Raw genomic sequence first — 15210 nt, forward strand, 5'->3', positions numbered from 1 at the left:
GAACGAGAAGGCTGTTAGTGATGCCTACCCTATGCCTGACCTCAAACACTCATTGAAACAAGTAAGTGGATCTAGGATTTTCAGCACACTGGATCTGAACTCCGGATACTGGCAAGTGGAGTTGAGGAAAGTTCTAGGCCACTGACCGCCTTCATGACACCGAGAGGAATGTACCAGTTTACAGTAATGCCTTTTAGACTGAAGAATACTCCTGCAACCTTCATACAACTCATGGATAAGCTATTGTCAGGATATATTGGAGATGTCGGCCAAGTGTATCTTGGTGACATGTTAATCTACAGCAAGAACTTTCAAGAAGACCTTGTAAATCTGAACAAAGTGCTGGAACAACTCAATATTCATGTGGACTGACTTGCCAACTGGAGAAGTGTCACTTCGCCCAGTCCCGCGTAGAATATCTTTGCCATTTCCTAACTTCTGAAGGTTTAGAAAGGCAACCGGCGATGAATCGAGCTTTCGAAGAAGCTGAACGCCCATGGACCAGGTGACAAGTACGTCAGTTCTTTGGCTTGTGCGGATGGTAGAGCAGCTTCATGCCACACTTCGAAGAGAAGGTGATACCACTCACCATCTACTCCTTAACAGCCGCCCGTTCCGATGGACCAGCAAGGAAGAGGCGGCATTCCAAGGCATTAAGGCTGCTATGTGCAACGCTCCCGGTCTAGCCCATCCCGACCTTCAACAGAAGATGTGGCTGTAGACGGATGCCAGCGACTCTGGCTTAGGAGCAGTGTTATTCCAGGAGACGAGTGACAGCAGAAGGTACATCATCGAGTATGCCAGCAGAAACCTATCTCCCACCGAACAACGCTACTGCACTGCCGAGAAGGAAGCCTTAGCTGTGGTGAGGGCCATGGGCAAATTCAGAGGCTACTTGGAGGGAAGGAAGTTCCAGCTGTACACCGATAACATAGCTCTCAAGTGGTTGAACTCGGTCTCTGGCTCAGAATCTAAACTAATGCGATGTGGGCTCTGTTAATCGCAGAATTTGATCTTGTTGTGTGTCACGTTCCAGGATCGACGAACATAGGAGCAGACAGTTTATCTAGGCACCCGGCAATAGAACCTGAAGCTTAGGAGCACCATTGTCGAGAGGGAGTTTCCACAAAAACACCAGAGCGAACCCGTTGAAACTTGTTCTTACGATCATCAAGAAGGAACTTGATCTGGGAGTTATGAAGCAATGGCAAGAACAAGACAAGCTCTGTAGGACCATGAGACAGTGGATTAGGAGACAGAACACCGATAGTCAACTCGTCCCGAGGGAATTCGAGATTTATACAAGAACTTCCGGGTTGAAGGAGGACTCTTAATGTACAGATTTCACCTCTCTGACATGCCTGCAGTAGTAGAGATTCCTATATAGCACATGACGGACATCCTCGAGAAGTTCAACGACAGCACTGAAGCCGGACATCCAGGAGGTGAAGAGACACACAGTCTATCTGACGAAGATTCTTCTGGGACAAAGTGCGGAAAGACATCCTTGACTATTTGAAAGGGTGCTACATCTGTGCCTACACCAAGGCGATCAACAGGAAGGCAGATTCCAGTCAGTGAGGAAGATGGCCACAACGCCCTTGGGAGGTCATAGCCCTGGACTTGATGGGTCTTTAGCGTGGAACACCATGAGAAAAACAGGACTCCTAGTAATCACCGTGGGGCCGGATGACCTTAGATGTTAGGCCCCTTTAACCAACAAGCATCATCATCAGTAATCACCGACCTCTTCATAAGATGGATTGAGGCCTTTCTGATACCAGAAGCCACGACGGGAAGCATCACCTGTCTTCTACAGGATGAGGTATTCAGCCGCTAGGGATATCCACGGCACATTCTATCAGACAACGGCAGTCATTCACGTCGAAGAAGTGGCAGCAAATGATGATTGAATGTTGTGTGGAACACTGGACCACCTCTGTCGACAACCCGACAGCCAGTCCGACGGAACGACGGAACCAGGAGCTAAAAAGGATGCTACAGGTCTACTTATTAGACAAGGAATATAGACTTTGGGACCGCCAGATACCGCAGTCACTCTTTGCCCTGCGATGACGCATCAACCCTGTCACCGGCTATTCCCCAGCAGAGCTATTCCTTGGTTGACAGCAATATAGCACTGGGGATTGAGAGATTCGTCCACTACCCACTTCTGGTCAAGATGATTCAGCTGTTTTCCTAGCAGAGTGTCAGCATAAGTAGCAGCAGGTCAAGGAAAAGCAAGCATTGGCCAAGAAGAGATCCCTTACCCAGGCCAAGGCTCAAGATGTCGAAGAGACCCAGATCATCCTACCAGGCCAAGAAGTACTGCGACGTAACCACTCCGTCAGTAATAAAATTGGATGGTTTAACGTAGGTCTCACACTAACTGGGTTGGTCCCGTCAAGGTTGATAAGCAGCTGAGCCATGGTGTCTACTCACTTAAGACCAAACCTCCTGTCAAGGTCCACGCATCAGAATTGCGGGGGGGGTCACCCAACCGCTGCACATACAAAGTAAGCCTGGTACTTCCACAAGTCGACCTGGAGGAGAGGCTACTATTGACATGGCACAATCTGGTCATGAGGAGAACACATAGACTACCACCGAGGAGGAGGCTGGCGGCGAGGCGACACCGACCCCTGACACGGCACGATCCGGTCAAGAGGAGTAGAGCACATCCAGCAAAGTGAGGAAGAGAGAAGATATAATCTACAACCAAGGCAAAGTCGACGAGTGTGATAGACTGTTGAAATTTTTTCAAGTTTCAAGTTATAGGGGTAATATTGATGGAAGTGTGTAATGGACTAGTATAACTTGGAAACAATTCTCGAAACCCATGGGTAAGTAGTGAAAACCTTAAACTCGATTAGTAGGTGGTAATATTATTGTTGATTATTACTACTCCTACTATTACTTGTGAGGTGTGGCTATATACACTGGTATTTTCATTTATGAAGTTGTTTACATGTATTATTATCTACGTAGTTATGTGTGACAGGTTGTCAGTAAGGACTTTATTTGGTGTAAATCGTGATCGTATCATTTATTATTGGTGTGTTGTATGATCTGTCTTGTGTAACAGAACATGTGAGGTTATGTCACGATACTTCTACTGTATGTTTATTAATACGACTTTATTAAGAACACGTAATTAATAGTATATAATTTATTATTACCTGTAAATATGATGTATAAATCTGATGTAATGTTGTGCAACGCAGGGTAAGAGTCTAGAACAACACACCTTTGTCCTGATATCACTCAAGTTTTTACAGAATGTTCTGTTCGTTTTTATATAGGTTATTGGAGACTCGGTAAGATAGGAGAGAGCATGTTGTGTCATACTTTTCTGGAAGCCTGGCCGGGCGAAGTATATAAAGGACAGTCTGGGGTGGTTTAGTCGAGTTGTTAGTGAAAGTCATTAGTTAAGTATGTGAACTCATGTTGTGATTTTGCCGTTGAAGTGGTTATGTTGTGTTGGTACCACATATGATCTTGTCAGGTGTTCCGTAGTTGGTTGTCATGCTGATGTGGCAGTCGATTGAGTTCAAGATTGTGGTTCATTTGATGTGCAACTATTAATGTGTATAAAATTTGTAAATAAAACAGTGTACACAATTGACAGCATCTCGTGTGTGCGTTTTTGTGAATACAATAACAGTACCCTCCAAGATAAATACACCTTCCCAGGAGATTGGGCATTCAACATATACTGTCAACATTGAAGGTATAGTGAAACATTTTTATTTCAGTCACATATGGGAGTTTCAATGTCTTGCTCGAAATTCTGACCAGATCTGATCACAAACAGATCCAGATTTTATTCAAGGAAATGTTGAGATATAATACAATTATAATACAATTGAAATATTGATCACGTTGCATAATAATAAATGCCCCACACAAAAAAGGAAACAATAGAACAGAAAACCCATTGCTCAGAAAACAATGAGATAACAAGGAAGGAAAAAGGTGATGACATATACAGTCAGTGGACAACGAATTAGGAATTTCCAAAAATTCTTATATTTTATAACTTTATTTCAATTTGTACAATATATTTACAATGCTTTTACCATGTTTCATAAGTTTATAACTAATGCACTTATTTTCACATCATTTGAGACAGTCAGTACTTGGTAGTACCACCTTTAGCTTTAATAACAGCCATAACACGCCTTGGCATGCTTTCAATACTCCGTGCCACCATTTCAGTAATAGCCGCATCATGTTGCCATACTCGTTGCAGACGCTGTTTTAATTCAGGAATATTAGTGCACATGGGACTACTGACCTTATTTTTCATAATATTCCATATCCCTTCAATGGGGTTCAGGTCTGGGCTGTTCCCTGGCCAGTCCAACACTTTGATTCCTACCTGCTGCAGATGATTCATGACAAATTTTGAAGTATGGCAGAGTGCCCCATCCTGCATGAAAATTCCATCATTTTCTGGATACCACTCATTTATTTGAGGAACTAGGCAAGTATCCAGGACATGTTTGCATTGTTCCTTCCTCATAGTACCCTCAACAAAATACAATGGCCCAGTGCCATGGACAGATATCACACTCCTTACCATAATTTTACCGGGGTATTTAACAGTTTCCTTCACGCACTCGGACATCAACTGCTCTCCACGTCGTCTCCACGCATGCTGCTGACGATCTTGCATAATTTCTACTGTCGACTCATCCGAGAAGCAAACCTGCAACAAGGAAACGTATGGAGTAAAAAGTATTAAAAAATCAGCGACTCAAATTCTTTTTGAAATTTGATAACATTTTGATAAAGCCGACGACAAAATGTGGTCAAAGGGCTGAATTAATTCACAAAACAATAGAAAAAATGAACTTACCTTTGACCAATCACTTGCAGTCCAATCTTTATGCCTCAATGCCTAAGATAAGCACTTTCTCATCATGGCTGGTGTTAACTTTGGCTTTTTTGTTGGACGGCGAGATCGTAAACCGGACTCGTTAAGTCGCCTACGAACTGTCTTCGCGCTTAAATTACAACCTGCATCACTCAAGGCATCTCTAATGTTCTTAACAGTAATCTTTCGGTTACACAAAGCAAGATTCCTAAGCATTCTTTCCTGCCTTGGCGTGGTCTTTCTCAGTCCCCTACAGTTTTGATCCTTTGGTGTAACTGGTTCACCTAAGTCCACTTTTCTTTTAATTCTTCCAACACTTTGTGGAGAAACATTACATTTTCTGGCAATTTCATATGATTTTAAGTTTGAACATTTCAACATAACCTCGATTTCCTTTTTCTTCCTTGGACTCAGGTCTCCTCTTTTACCCATTGTTATGTTTTCCTTATTAATCTCAGAAATAACAATAAATTAATATTATATTCACTTGGAAAACTTTGACAATTACTAACCCACCTAATTAAGTTCAAAAAACAACTTCCTTTATCAATATTCTGAAAAAAAACTAAGAGGCACAAAACTAGACACACTTTCACAATGGCAGCACTTACACTATCGACTGGGAAAACTTGGAACTCTAAGACATCTAGCGGTGGAGAATTGAGTTATTACCACATTCAAACCAAGAGAAGAGCCTCACATTCATTTCCACCCGAACAAATAACCTAAGTGAGTAAAAAGTTGATAAAAAGTCCTGAAACTGAATCAAAATTAAAAATTTCTAATTCGTTGTCCAGGCACTGTAGGGGCCCAATGTAAACAAAGTTAATAAAAAAGCCCATTTCATACATTATCCAAACATGGAGACAGCCATGTTGGAAAAGGAAATAAAGTAGAGAGGTTAGGTTGCTATGCACCCATATAGAAAATTAAACATAACGGGATGAAATGTGCCACCTGGTAAAAACCCACACAAAAATAAAAGGCAGAAAACATGAATTAAAAGAGAAATAAATTACAACTCCCTTCTCCCATCAGCAGTGGTACACGATCTATTTATCACAATCACACTCACACCACAGTCTAAAAATCCAATGAACCACAAATCAGTTCATCATCATCTTCTTCATTTCCCAACTGCTGTTTCCCAGGTGTGGTGTACAAGCACTCGTAATCTCCTTGTGTCTTCATACATCTTCTGTTCCATTACCTCTTCTCATTTGTGTATTCTCTACTCAACATCTGATCTTACAGCCTCTATCCAGCGTTTTCTTGGTCTTCCCTGTGGTCTTCTTCCTATGAGATTAAAGTAAAAATATTATCTGGCAGGTCTTTCCCTGTTCATTCTCATTATGTGCCCATACCACTGCAGTCTGTTTTTTTTTTTATGACACTAGTAATAGGAACCTCGATACCAGCTACCTTATTATTCACTTCATTTCTGATCTTGTCCTTTCTGGTAGTTTGGTTCGTGGTTCTGATGAATCTCATTTCAGTTGCTTGGATTCTACAGAAGTTTTTGTTTAGCAGGGTACATGTCTCTAAACCATATGTGAGGATTGGTACGAAGTAAGTGTGGTATATGATTGTTTTCGCTTTTTGTGGTATTTTGCAGTCCCAAAGATTTCTGACTGGACTGTAGTAGAAGTTTGATGCTTTCTGTGTCCTGCTGAGTATTTCCTGCCTAACCATGTTGTCTTTTGAGGTTGTGCTTCCAAGGTACTTGAAGTGGAAAGCTGATTCGATTTTTACTCCTTCCAGAAATATATTTGAGCTTGTTCCTTCCCTGTTGATGGTCATTTCCACAGTCTTTGTTTTGCTCATCTTCAGTCCAAAATTTTTAAATGTGTTGTTCCATTTGTTAAGTTTCTTCTGAACTTCAGCTTCTGTCCCTCCCCATAAAAGCATATCATCAGCAAATACCAGGGCGTTTGGTTCACTGTCCATTTTCTTGATAGATTTTATGACCTTGTCCATTACTACAGTATTATGAACAGGAGTGGTGACAGGGTACTTCCTTGTTGGACACCTCTCTTTGTTTCAGACTATTTTGATCGTCCATTGCCTATATGGACACAGCTGTAGCACTTCTGGTATAGCATCTTGACTTTGTCAGTTAAGTACTTTGGCACCTTTAGGTCTTCCAGAACCGGGCGAGTTGGCCGTGCAGTTAGGGGTGCACGGCTGTGAGCTTGCATCCGAGAGATAGTGGGTTAGAATCCCACTGTCGGCAGCCTTGAAGATGGCTTTCCATGGTTTCCCATTTTCACACCAGGCAAATGCTGGGGCTGTACCTTAATTGAGGCCATGGCCGCTTCCTTCCAACTCCCAGGCCTTTCCTATCCCATTGTCGCCATAAGGCCTATCTGTGTCGGTGCAATGTAAAGCCACTAGAAAAAAAAAAAAAAAAAAAAAAAAGGTCTTCCAGACATTCCCATATCTTGTTTCGAGGGAACACTATAGTATGCTTTTTCAGTGTCCATAAATGCAATCACAAGATTTCTTCCATATTCCCACTACTTTCTGTCAGCATTTTTACTGCAAAGATATGATCCACAGTACTTCGACCTTTCCTGAACCCGTGTTGTTCTTCCTCAAGCAAAGGTTCTACTATCTTCCTAAGTCTCATTTCTATGATCTTTTCCAGCAGCTTCAGCTTGTGTGACAACAGCGTGATGCCTCTGTAATTTCCACATTTCCGTCGGTTGCCCTTTTTGAACAGTGGGATGATGACTCCTTTACTCCAATCAGTTCCCGGCAGAAACAGAGATCGGTAATTTTTTCAGTGATGCGAGCTAGCAGTTCGCCCAGCACTCACTGTAGAACTAGGGTCTTATAACCACGACACCATAGCAACCTAATTCGCACTCATGCAGGTATAGCAAGATAGTATAAAACATAACCTTGCTTCAATGACACCACTACAGGATATTATTGAATCACGCCACAGAGCTAATGTTGTCAAAATTTTGGGCTATAAAGGGAGCTCATGAAACATCCCCGGCGTACGGAAAATCAACACATCTTCAAAAGGCACATGTCAAAACCACGGAGGCATATAAACATACACCAGAATAAATTGTGATTCACATACTATTGGAAAAGGAATTAGGCTAGAGATACAAGAACATTTAAAGGAAAAGGGACAGTTAATAATGGTACCTGGGTCTTCCCACTAAGCCATACGACCATTAAAATTAGCTAATGTAAAAGTGAAATGACACATGACCAGAATGCGTAGCACCTAGGTAAACATTCAAGAAAAGAATGGGCAGAAGTGGCAGTTGCTGCTGTAAATAAAGAACTAAACAATATAATACAAGTTACCAAAGACGGAGAATAAAAATCATGGGTTCTCCGTGAGCTCCAGCAATTAAAATGCCCTTAAAATGGGAGAATAATCCCAAAACAACAGAGAAGGGTGGTATGATTAAACAGAGTCTCCATTTTCGTCCTTTTGTTAGTGCACCAAGTTCTTAAGGAGTAATAGGACAAAAATAATGATGGAAAAGGCACACCTGTCACGAGATGAGGCGTTGTCGCCATCTATGGATACAATGACGAGGAGAACTATACAGGACTTAAAGAATATTATGTAAAAAGAATAAACCTACTCTGAACAATATAACCCAGTATTAAAATATAAAAAGGGAGACATAAAATTGTCTCATATTGTTGCCTAAGCTAATTCTAATTTTCTGAAGCACGTCTTTATAACAGGGCAAATAATTTTTTCCGCAATGTTGCCTCGTCCGGGATCAGCTATGTTTAAGCACAAAAATATTGAATAAAACAGAACTTATACTAAAAACATTTGAAAAATTGAAATATTCGTCTAAAAGTAATTATCATACATTGTTTTTTTAAAAATAATCCATGTCTGACATTGAAATGGATCTTTTTGATAAAAAGCTTGAACAATATATATATCACTAGGGGGCGGATTTAAATGACCTAAAAATGTATGAAATATGTATGCACTTATGACCTAAAAACATAAAAATATGACCTATAAAATTCAAAATATGACTTAATGAATAGCATCTACGTTACAAAGAAGCACTTTTATTACGATTGCTACAGGCTGCAATTAATTTACAGTTTAGAAAATGTTTAATTCTTCGAAATCTCTAACCCAAAATCAACTAAAATGATGAATATTTCATGAACTCGTTAAGATTACACTGCATACTCCTAGGCAAGGACGGACTCTGTGGAAGACATAAACACTACAGTCAATTTTACTGTTCAATATTCAATCGGTTTTAATTTATACACAACACACATGTTATTTGAATGAAACTTTCATATCTGATCTATTCTCCATTATCAGAATTGTTGCAATTTATGACCACATGCATCTTAAGATTGTTGAATGAGAATCCTCTTCTGTTGTCGCTGAGTAAGGTCGTGTAGCGAGAAAAACTTCTTTTGACATCACATGATGTAACAGGAGCGTACTTGAATAGAGTTAAATCACTTGGAGAAAATTTCTGGAAATCTGCAGATGAAGGGTTTCCACAAAGAATGTCACTTATTCCACGCAGGTACACAAGTCCACTATTTTTTTCCAGTACATTTTCTGATTTTCTACACACCCTAGATGCTATTGTTCCTTTCGCAAGCTTTAATTCCTGTTCAATGCACTTTACAACATCCAGTGCATCGCTTAGTTCTGCATCTGAAACTTCCAATTGCGTGATTGCTCCAGATAAAGAATTAAAATCGGACTTTATGTAAGCCAGGTCCGCTTTTAATGTAGTGCTTGAAAATAAATCTTGAGTGGTTTTTATGGAGGACGATTCTGCAGGATCAAAAGTCTTCACGACCTTCTCCACGACATCTTGGTTGTTGCAATAGTACACTGCGGCATCAAGCCAAGTCCCCTATCGCGTTATAACTGGCTTGGGAGGTAGGGGTAGTGAAAGTGCTTCTTCTTGAAATTTCTGAACGCGAAGTGGAGCTTTGACAAACACTTTCTTACAGTTCGATATTAATTTATCAGCTTCAGGGTAGCTACTTCTAACTTCTTCAGCTGCCCTATGCAAGGCATGTGCAAGACATGTCACATGTATCATTTTCGGGTATAGCATTTTAAGTCCCTTGGCTGCCTTCACCATATACGGAGCAGCATCAGTTACAAGTAGAAAAATGTGCTCTCTCTTTGCCCCGTTTGGCCACAACAGATTCATTGAATTGTCGAAGAGAACTGCAATGGTGGAATGGTTTGTCTTCTCTAGCACTTCACATGTCAGGAGGAGCGTATCTCCAGGCCGGTCTTCCTTCAGCGTGCCAACGATCACATTTGCTACATATCTTCCATCCACATCTGTGGTCTCGTCTGTTGAAACCCATATCTTACTGTCTCCCACGCGACGCCTTATTATATCCAGTATCTCTTCATAACAAGGGGTCAGATAGTCCTTCCTGAGAGTAGATTCGTCGGGAACAGAATGCTTTGTATATTTTTCAAGAAGCTGTCTGAAGCTTCGGCTGTTAAGTTTCTTTAAAGGAATATTAGACGAAACCATCATCTTGCAGAGATCTTGTGAAAATTGTGAACACTGTGAACTTGATGTCGGGGTTTCGAATAGCAGACGTTGCCTATTTTCGAGTGCAGAATATCTAGTTACACAATTCTTATGTTTTACAGTATTACAGTGTTGTTGCACAGAGAAGCGTTTTTCGGCAGTAACTTTTACCTCACATAATTTACAGAATAATTTCACTCCATCCGTTCTGAATATGTTTTCCCCGAACCGCGAACAAAACTTCGCAACTTTCCACAAATTGAGACTTTCGTTTTAGGCATATTGAAAGGAACTGAATGACTGAAGCTCCCTAATGACCAAGGTCATTCAGTGTGTTGAAGGTGGAAGAGGGAAGGGGAAGGGGAGAGATAAGAACAATGACAAATAACTGCAGAATTACCTCTGCTTCCGTGTAAACAATAGCCCGGTTTCCAGGAATTGACCCAGCTAGCAAACAATAGCTCCTACCTGTTAGAAACATTCCATACACTACTTTATAATGGTTCTTCAGTAGTATATTCCAGTCTATCCTGAAAAATAATTTCTAGAGCTTATTCTGATTTTTATAATACGAAATTAAAATGAAAATTACCAAAATATGCTGTTATAATGATATTTTGTTGAAAATATGCCATAAAACTTAAGAGAGCCAAAATATGCATTTATATGCCCAATAAAACCTGTTTAATTTTTATTATCATGCTTGGAAACATGTTGAAAATGCAAGGCTATAAGATATAATGTTAAGGGAAAAAATATGACTGGTCATAGAAATCCGCCCCCTATATATCACGTTTGGAAAACATAATATCAAAACTTAGGCATCACAGGACAAGAACAAGACAGTTAAAAGATCCAGTATTTGATCATGTTTGAGGCCAATATTTAAAATTAGGATGAAAATATGTAGTCAAATTGGAGGCGGTATAGATTAAGACGTCTTTGAAAGTTGGATAAAAGTCATAGTGTGTCGTGAAGAAGAATTTGCCAAAAACGCTGCTAAAATTATCCAAATGAAAGAAGGTAGGTCGAACGACAATTTTGTGTAACCAGAAAATGCCTCATGAAGACGTGGATATCCGTAGTAAACAATGTGTCAATCTGGAATGAAACGGAAAGCTAACTTGACGCCGGGAAAATTATAAGACACATTTAATAGTGGCCCATGTAGTGGTCCCATTAGAATGGAAATCGTTCCAACAACACATAGATAACAAATTAACGCACTTGCTGAATAAGAAACAGGCGATACTGGATAAGAAACTAATGCAATTGAGAGCATCGCAAACACAACATTCTATACAAAGTACAGATTGAGAATACACTCTGTAGACACCAACGCTCCTACGGTCGTAAATTTGACGAATACACAATTTTCAGGTAAAGAGATGGAGCTCTTAAATAAAGGCCCTAAATACAATTGGCCTAACAAGAAAAAAAAGATGTAGACATCATTAACACAGTGGACGAAATAGAGACCAATGTTTCTAAACTCCCGTATGAAATACAAAGCGACATAAAAGTGGAAATAAAGAAAAATCTCTCTAGGCTAGCCAAAGATTTGAATGCTAAATTTGATATCAGACAACATACACTAATACAAAATTTGAAAACTAAGATAGAAAACAACAACATTGTGGTAACTAAGGCTGACAAGGGGGGATCAATAGTTCTCTTAGACAAAGAAACATATATGTAAAAAACAGAAGTCTTTAACAGTAATGGTTACACGGTTGTTAATAAAGATCCAAAAGTTAAGATACAACATAATTTAAAGACAATAATAAAGAATTCAACATTTCTGTTTAATGAACAAGATCAACAGAAACTCGTAAATATGAATCCGAATATTCCTGTAGCAAGAGCTCTTCCTAAAGTACATAAAAATGATATTCCAATGCGTCCTATTATTAACTGCTGCAACAGTCCAACTTATAAAGCGTCTAAGTACATCCATGGCTTCCTTAAGAGACATTACGTGTTTAATAACAAGCAGCCCTTAAGGAATTCAATAGATTTTTGTGAGATTTTGAGCAAATTTAATCTTCAACCAAATCAAACAGTATGCTCTTTCGATGTGATTAATATGTACCCAAATATTCTGATTAGTGACACAGTTAACATCATCTACGATAACATCTGTAAACATAGTGGCCTCAGTAGAAAGGAGATTGATGAATTCATGAAACTATTGAATTTTGTTCTGGACAACAATTATTTTACATTTAACAAAAAAAATTTATAAACAGAGCGGTTTAGCAATGGGTGACCCAATATCGGGCATCCTAGCTGACATTTACATGGACTCAATTGAACACACAAAAATAAAAACTAATATTAAAGGGATTTGCTTATGGTTGAGATAAGTGGACCATACATTCGTAATAATTGATAAAGATGTTACCAATAGTAGCGAAATTTTGGAAAAATTAAACAATATTGACCCTAACCTGAGTTTTACTCAAGAAGATAAAGACAAGTGTTCCTTAAATTTTCTAGACATAACAGTTACATGAACCAATAACACTTATGAATGTCAAATATATAGAAAGCCTACACATTCTCCGATAACTATAATTAATTCCTCATTACACCCTGGCTCCCAGAAACAAGCATCTTTTCATAGTTTAATTTATAGAGCACTAAGGATCCCTCTTTCCCCTACCAACTTAAGGAATGAGTTGAACTACATAAGAAACCTAGCCATACTTAATGGGTTTAAGGTCGAGATGGTAAACCGCTTAATTCACAAAATCAAAAACAAGTTATCCATGAATCTCATACCCGACAAACCAAAAAGAACTAAATACGCCACTTTCACTTATTGTAGCCCAGTAGTCCACCAAATTGCGAATACTTTCAGTAAATATAATATGAACATAGCCTTTCGAACGATTAACACAACTCAAAACATATTTTTTAATCATGCAATCAGGCCGTCGGATTCTGGAGAGCCTGAAACATCATGTGGGGAAGAGTCGGAGCTTCCCAGAACCTCATCACAGAAGGTACGACCCAAGCAAGAACACCTGCTTGGAACGTTGAATATCAATACCCTCCTAAAAACGGGAAAACTGAAGCAGCTAATCAAAGTTATGGAAGAACGGAACATTTGCATAATGGCATTACAAGAACCCAGCTACCTTGATGAAAACCCAATGGATTCAGAAAGTTACAGAATCTACAAAGGAAAACCTGCTATAAAGAACAACTCCAACGTAACGATTCTTGGAACAGCCTTTGTAGTCAAAAAGAACATAATTGAATCTGTAATTGATTTCGCTTCACTATCAGAGAGGATCTCACTCCTGTCTTTCAAGTCGGGAAATAAGGTGTATACGATTATCAATGCGCACGCATCAATAAATGGAGATAATAAGAAAAACCCAGAAAAGGTGGAAGATTTCTGGGAAATGCTCGAAGATGCAACTTCGAAAATCCCTCCACATCACACAAAGATCTTGCTTGGTGACTTCAATGCTCAGGTGGGCAGGGAAAAAAAGTACAGAAAAATTGTAGGAGACTACCCGGCACATAAACGAACAAATAGGAATGGTGAAAGACTCATTGCCTTCTGTAGACAATTCAGCCTCAAATTAATGTCCACATACTTCAAAGCACTCCCAAAGAAGAGAAAACATGGGTTTTCCCTAATGCAATGCTGGGGGAATTTCAGATAGACCATGTGGCAATAACAGCCAGAAATCGAAAAGAAATTCTTAATGTAAAAGTAAGAAAAAGTGTTACATTGATTCAGACCATTACCTCTCGGAAATCAAAACAAGATTCCTACCGAACAGAATCAAGCCAAAAGCTAACAAGAAACCCAGAATCAATACAGAAATACTAAAGCAGAACAAAGAAAAGTACATCAAGAATCTGTCAAACCTGGACATGAATAACTGCGAAGAAATGAAAGTATCCTTGATCAAAGCATCTGAAGGTTTGGGGATCCCTCCACAAAAACGTAAGCACAGGTGGTGGACTGAAAAATGTGATGAAGCACTTGAAAAAAGATTAAAATCCTGGAAGAGGTGGAATTCCAACAAGACAGAGGAAAAGTGGGAAGAGTTCAGAAATCAGAGGAAGGAATCAGCCAAAATCATACAAGGTGAAAAGAGAAAATATGACAGAGATAGGGTGGAAAAGGCAGAAGAAGAATTTAGAAAGAACAACACCAGAAATTTTTACAGAATATTCAAAGAGGAACTACAAGGTTATCAACCACCAAGTCTCTGCTTCCAGCGAACAGACGGCAGCATTGCTACCAATAACAAAGAAAACTGCCAACTCCTAGCAGACTATTTCAAAGAGCTGCTAAACTGTGAAGAACCTCTGGACAGACTAGAGACCCAGCAACCAATCCATGAGAACCCAGATTCTAAACCTCCAAATCTAGACGAAATCAAACAGGTAATCAAAGAGCTTAAGGATAACAAAGCGCCAGGTGAAGATGGCGTAGTGGCAGAAATGTGGAATATTGGAGGAGAAATCACAGCGGAAGCAATTCATCGCTGTATAGAAGATATATGGAAAACTAGGAAGATCCCTGCAGACTGGAAATGTGCACTTATACATCCGCTTCACAAGAAAGGTAACTGAACAGACCCGAACAACTACAGAGGGATCTCTTTACTGTCAATTGCTTATAAGATATTCTCTAAAGTTCTACTAAACAGAGTTCAGGAACAGACTGACCACCTCATTGGAGAATACCAAGCTGGTTTCCGAAAAGGAAGGTCGTGCGCAGAACAAATTTTCAACCTCAAAAGTATACTGCGAACAAGAGCAATAAGGAGT

At 39.6% G+C, this 15210-nt stretch overlaps 1 protein-coding gene and 1 pseudogene across 1 annotated transcript in view; one reads left to right on the top strand and one right to left on the bottom strand.

Annotated features, from left to right (window-relative positions):
* The window catches only part of rno (rhinoceros), a 306578-nt gene that overhangs the window by 137170 nt on the left and 154198 nt on the right, over nt 1–15210 (top strand). The gene's annotated exons all lie outside the window — the stretch shown is intronic.
* Nucleotides 9196–10691, bottom strand: LOC137501089 (uncharacterized; annotated as a pseudogene).

This window comes from Anabrus simplex, chromosome 5 (assembly GCF_040414725.1).
Source record: "Anabrus simplex isolate iqAnaSimp1 chromosome 5, ASM4041472v1, whole genome shotgun sequence".
NCBI classification, from domain to species: Eukaryota; Metazoa; Arthropoda; class Insecta; order Orthoptera; family Tettigoniidae; genus Anabrus; species Anabrus simplex.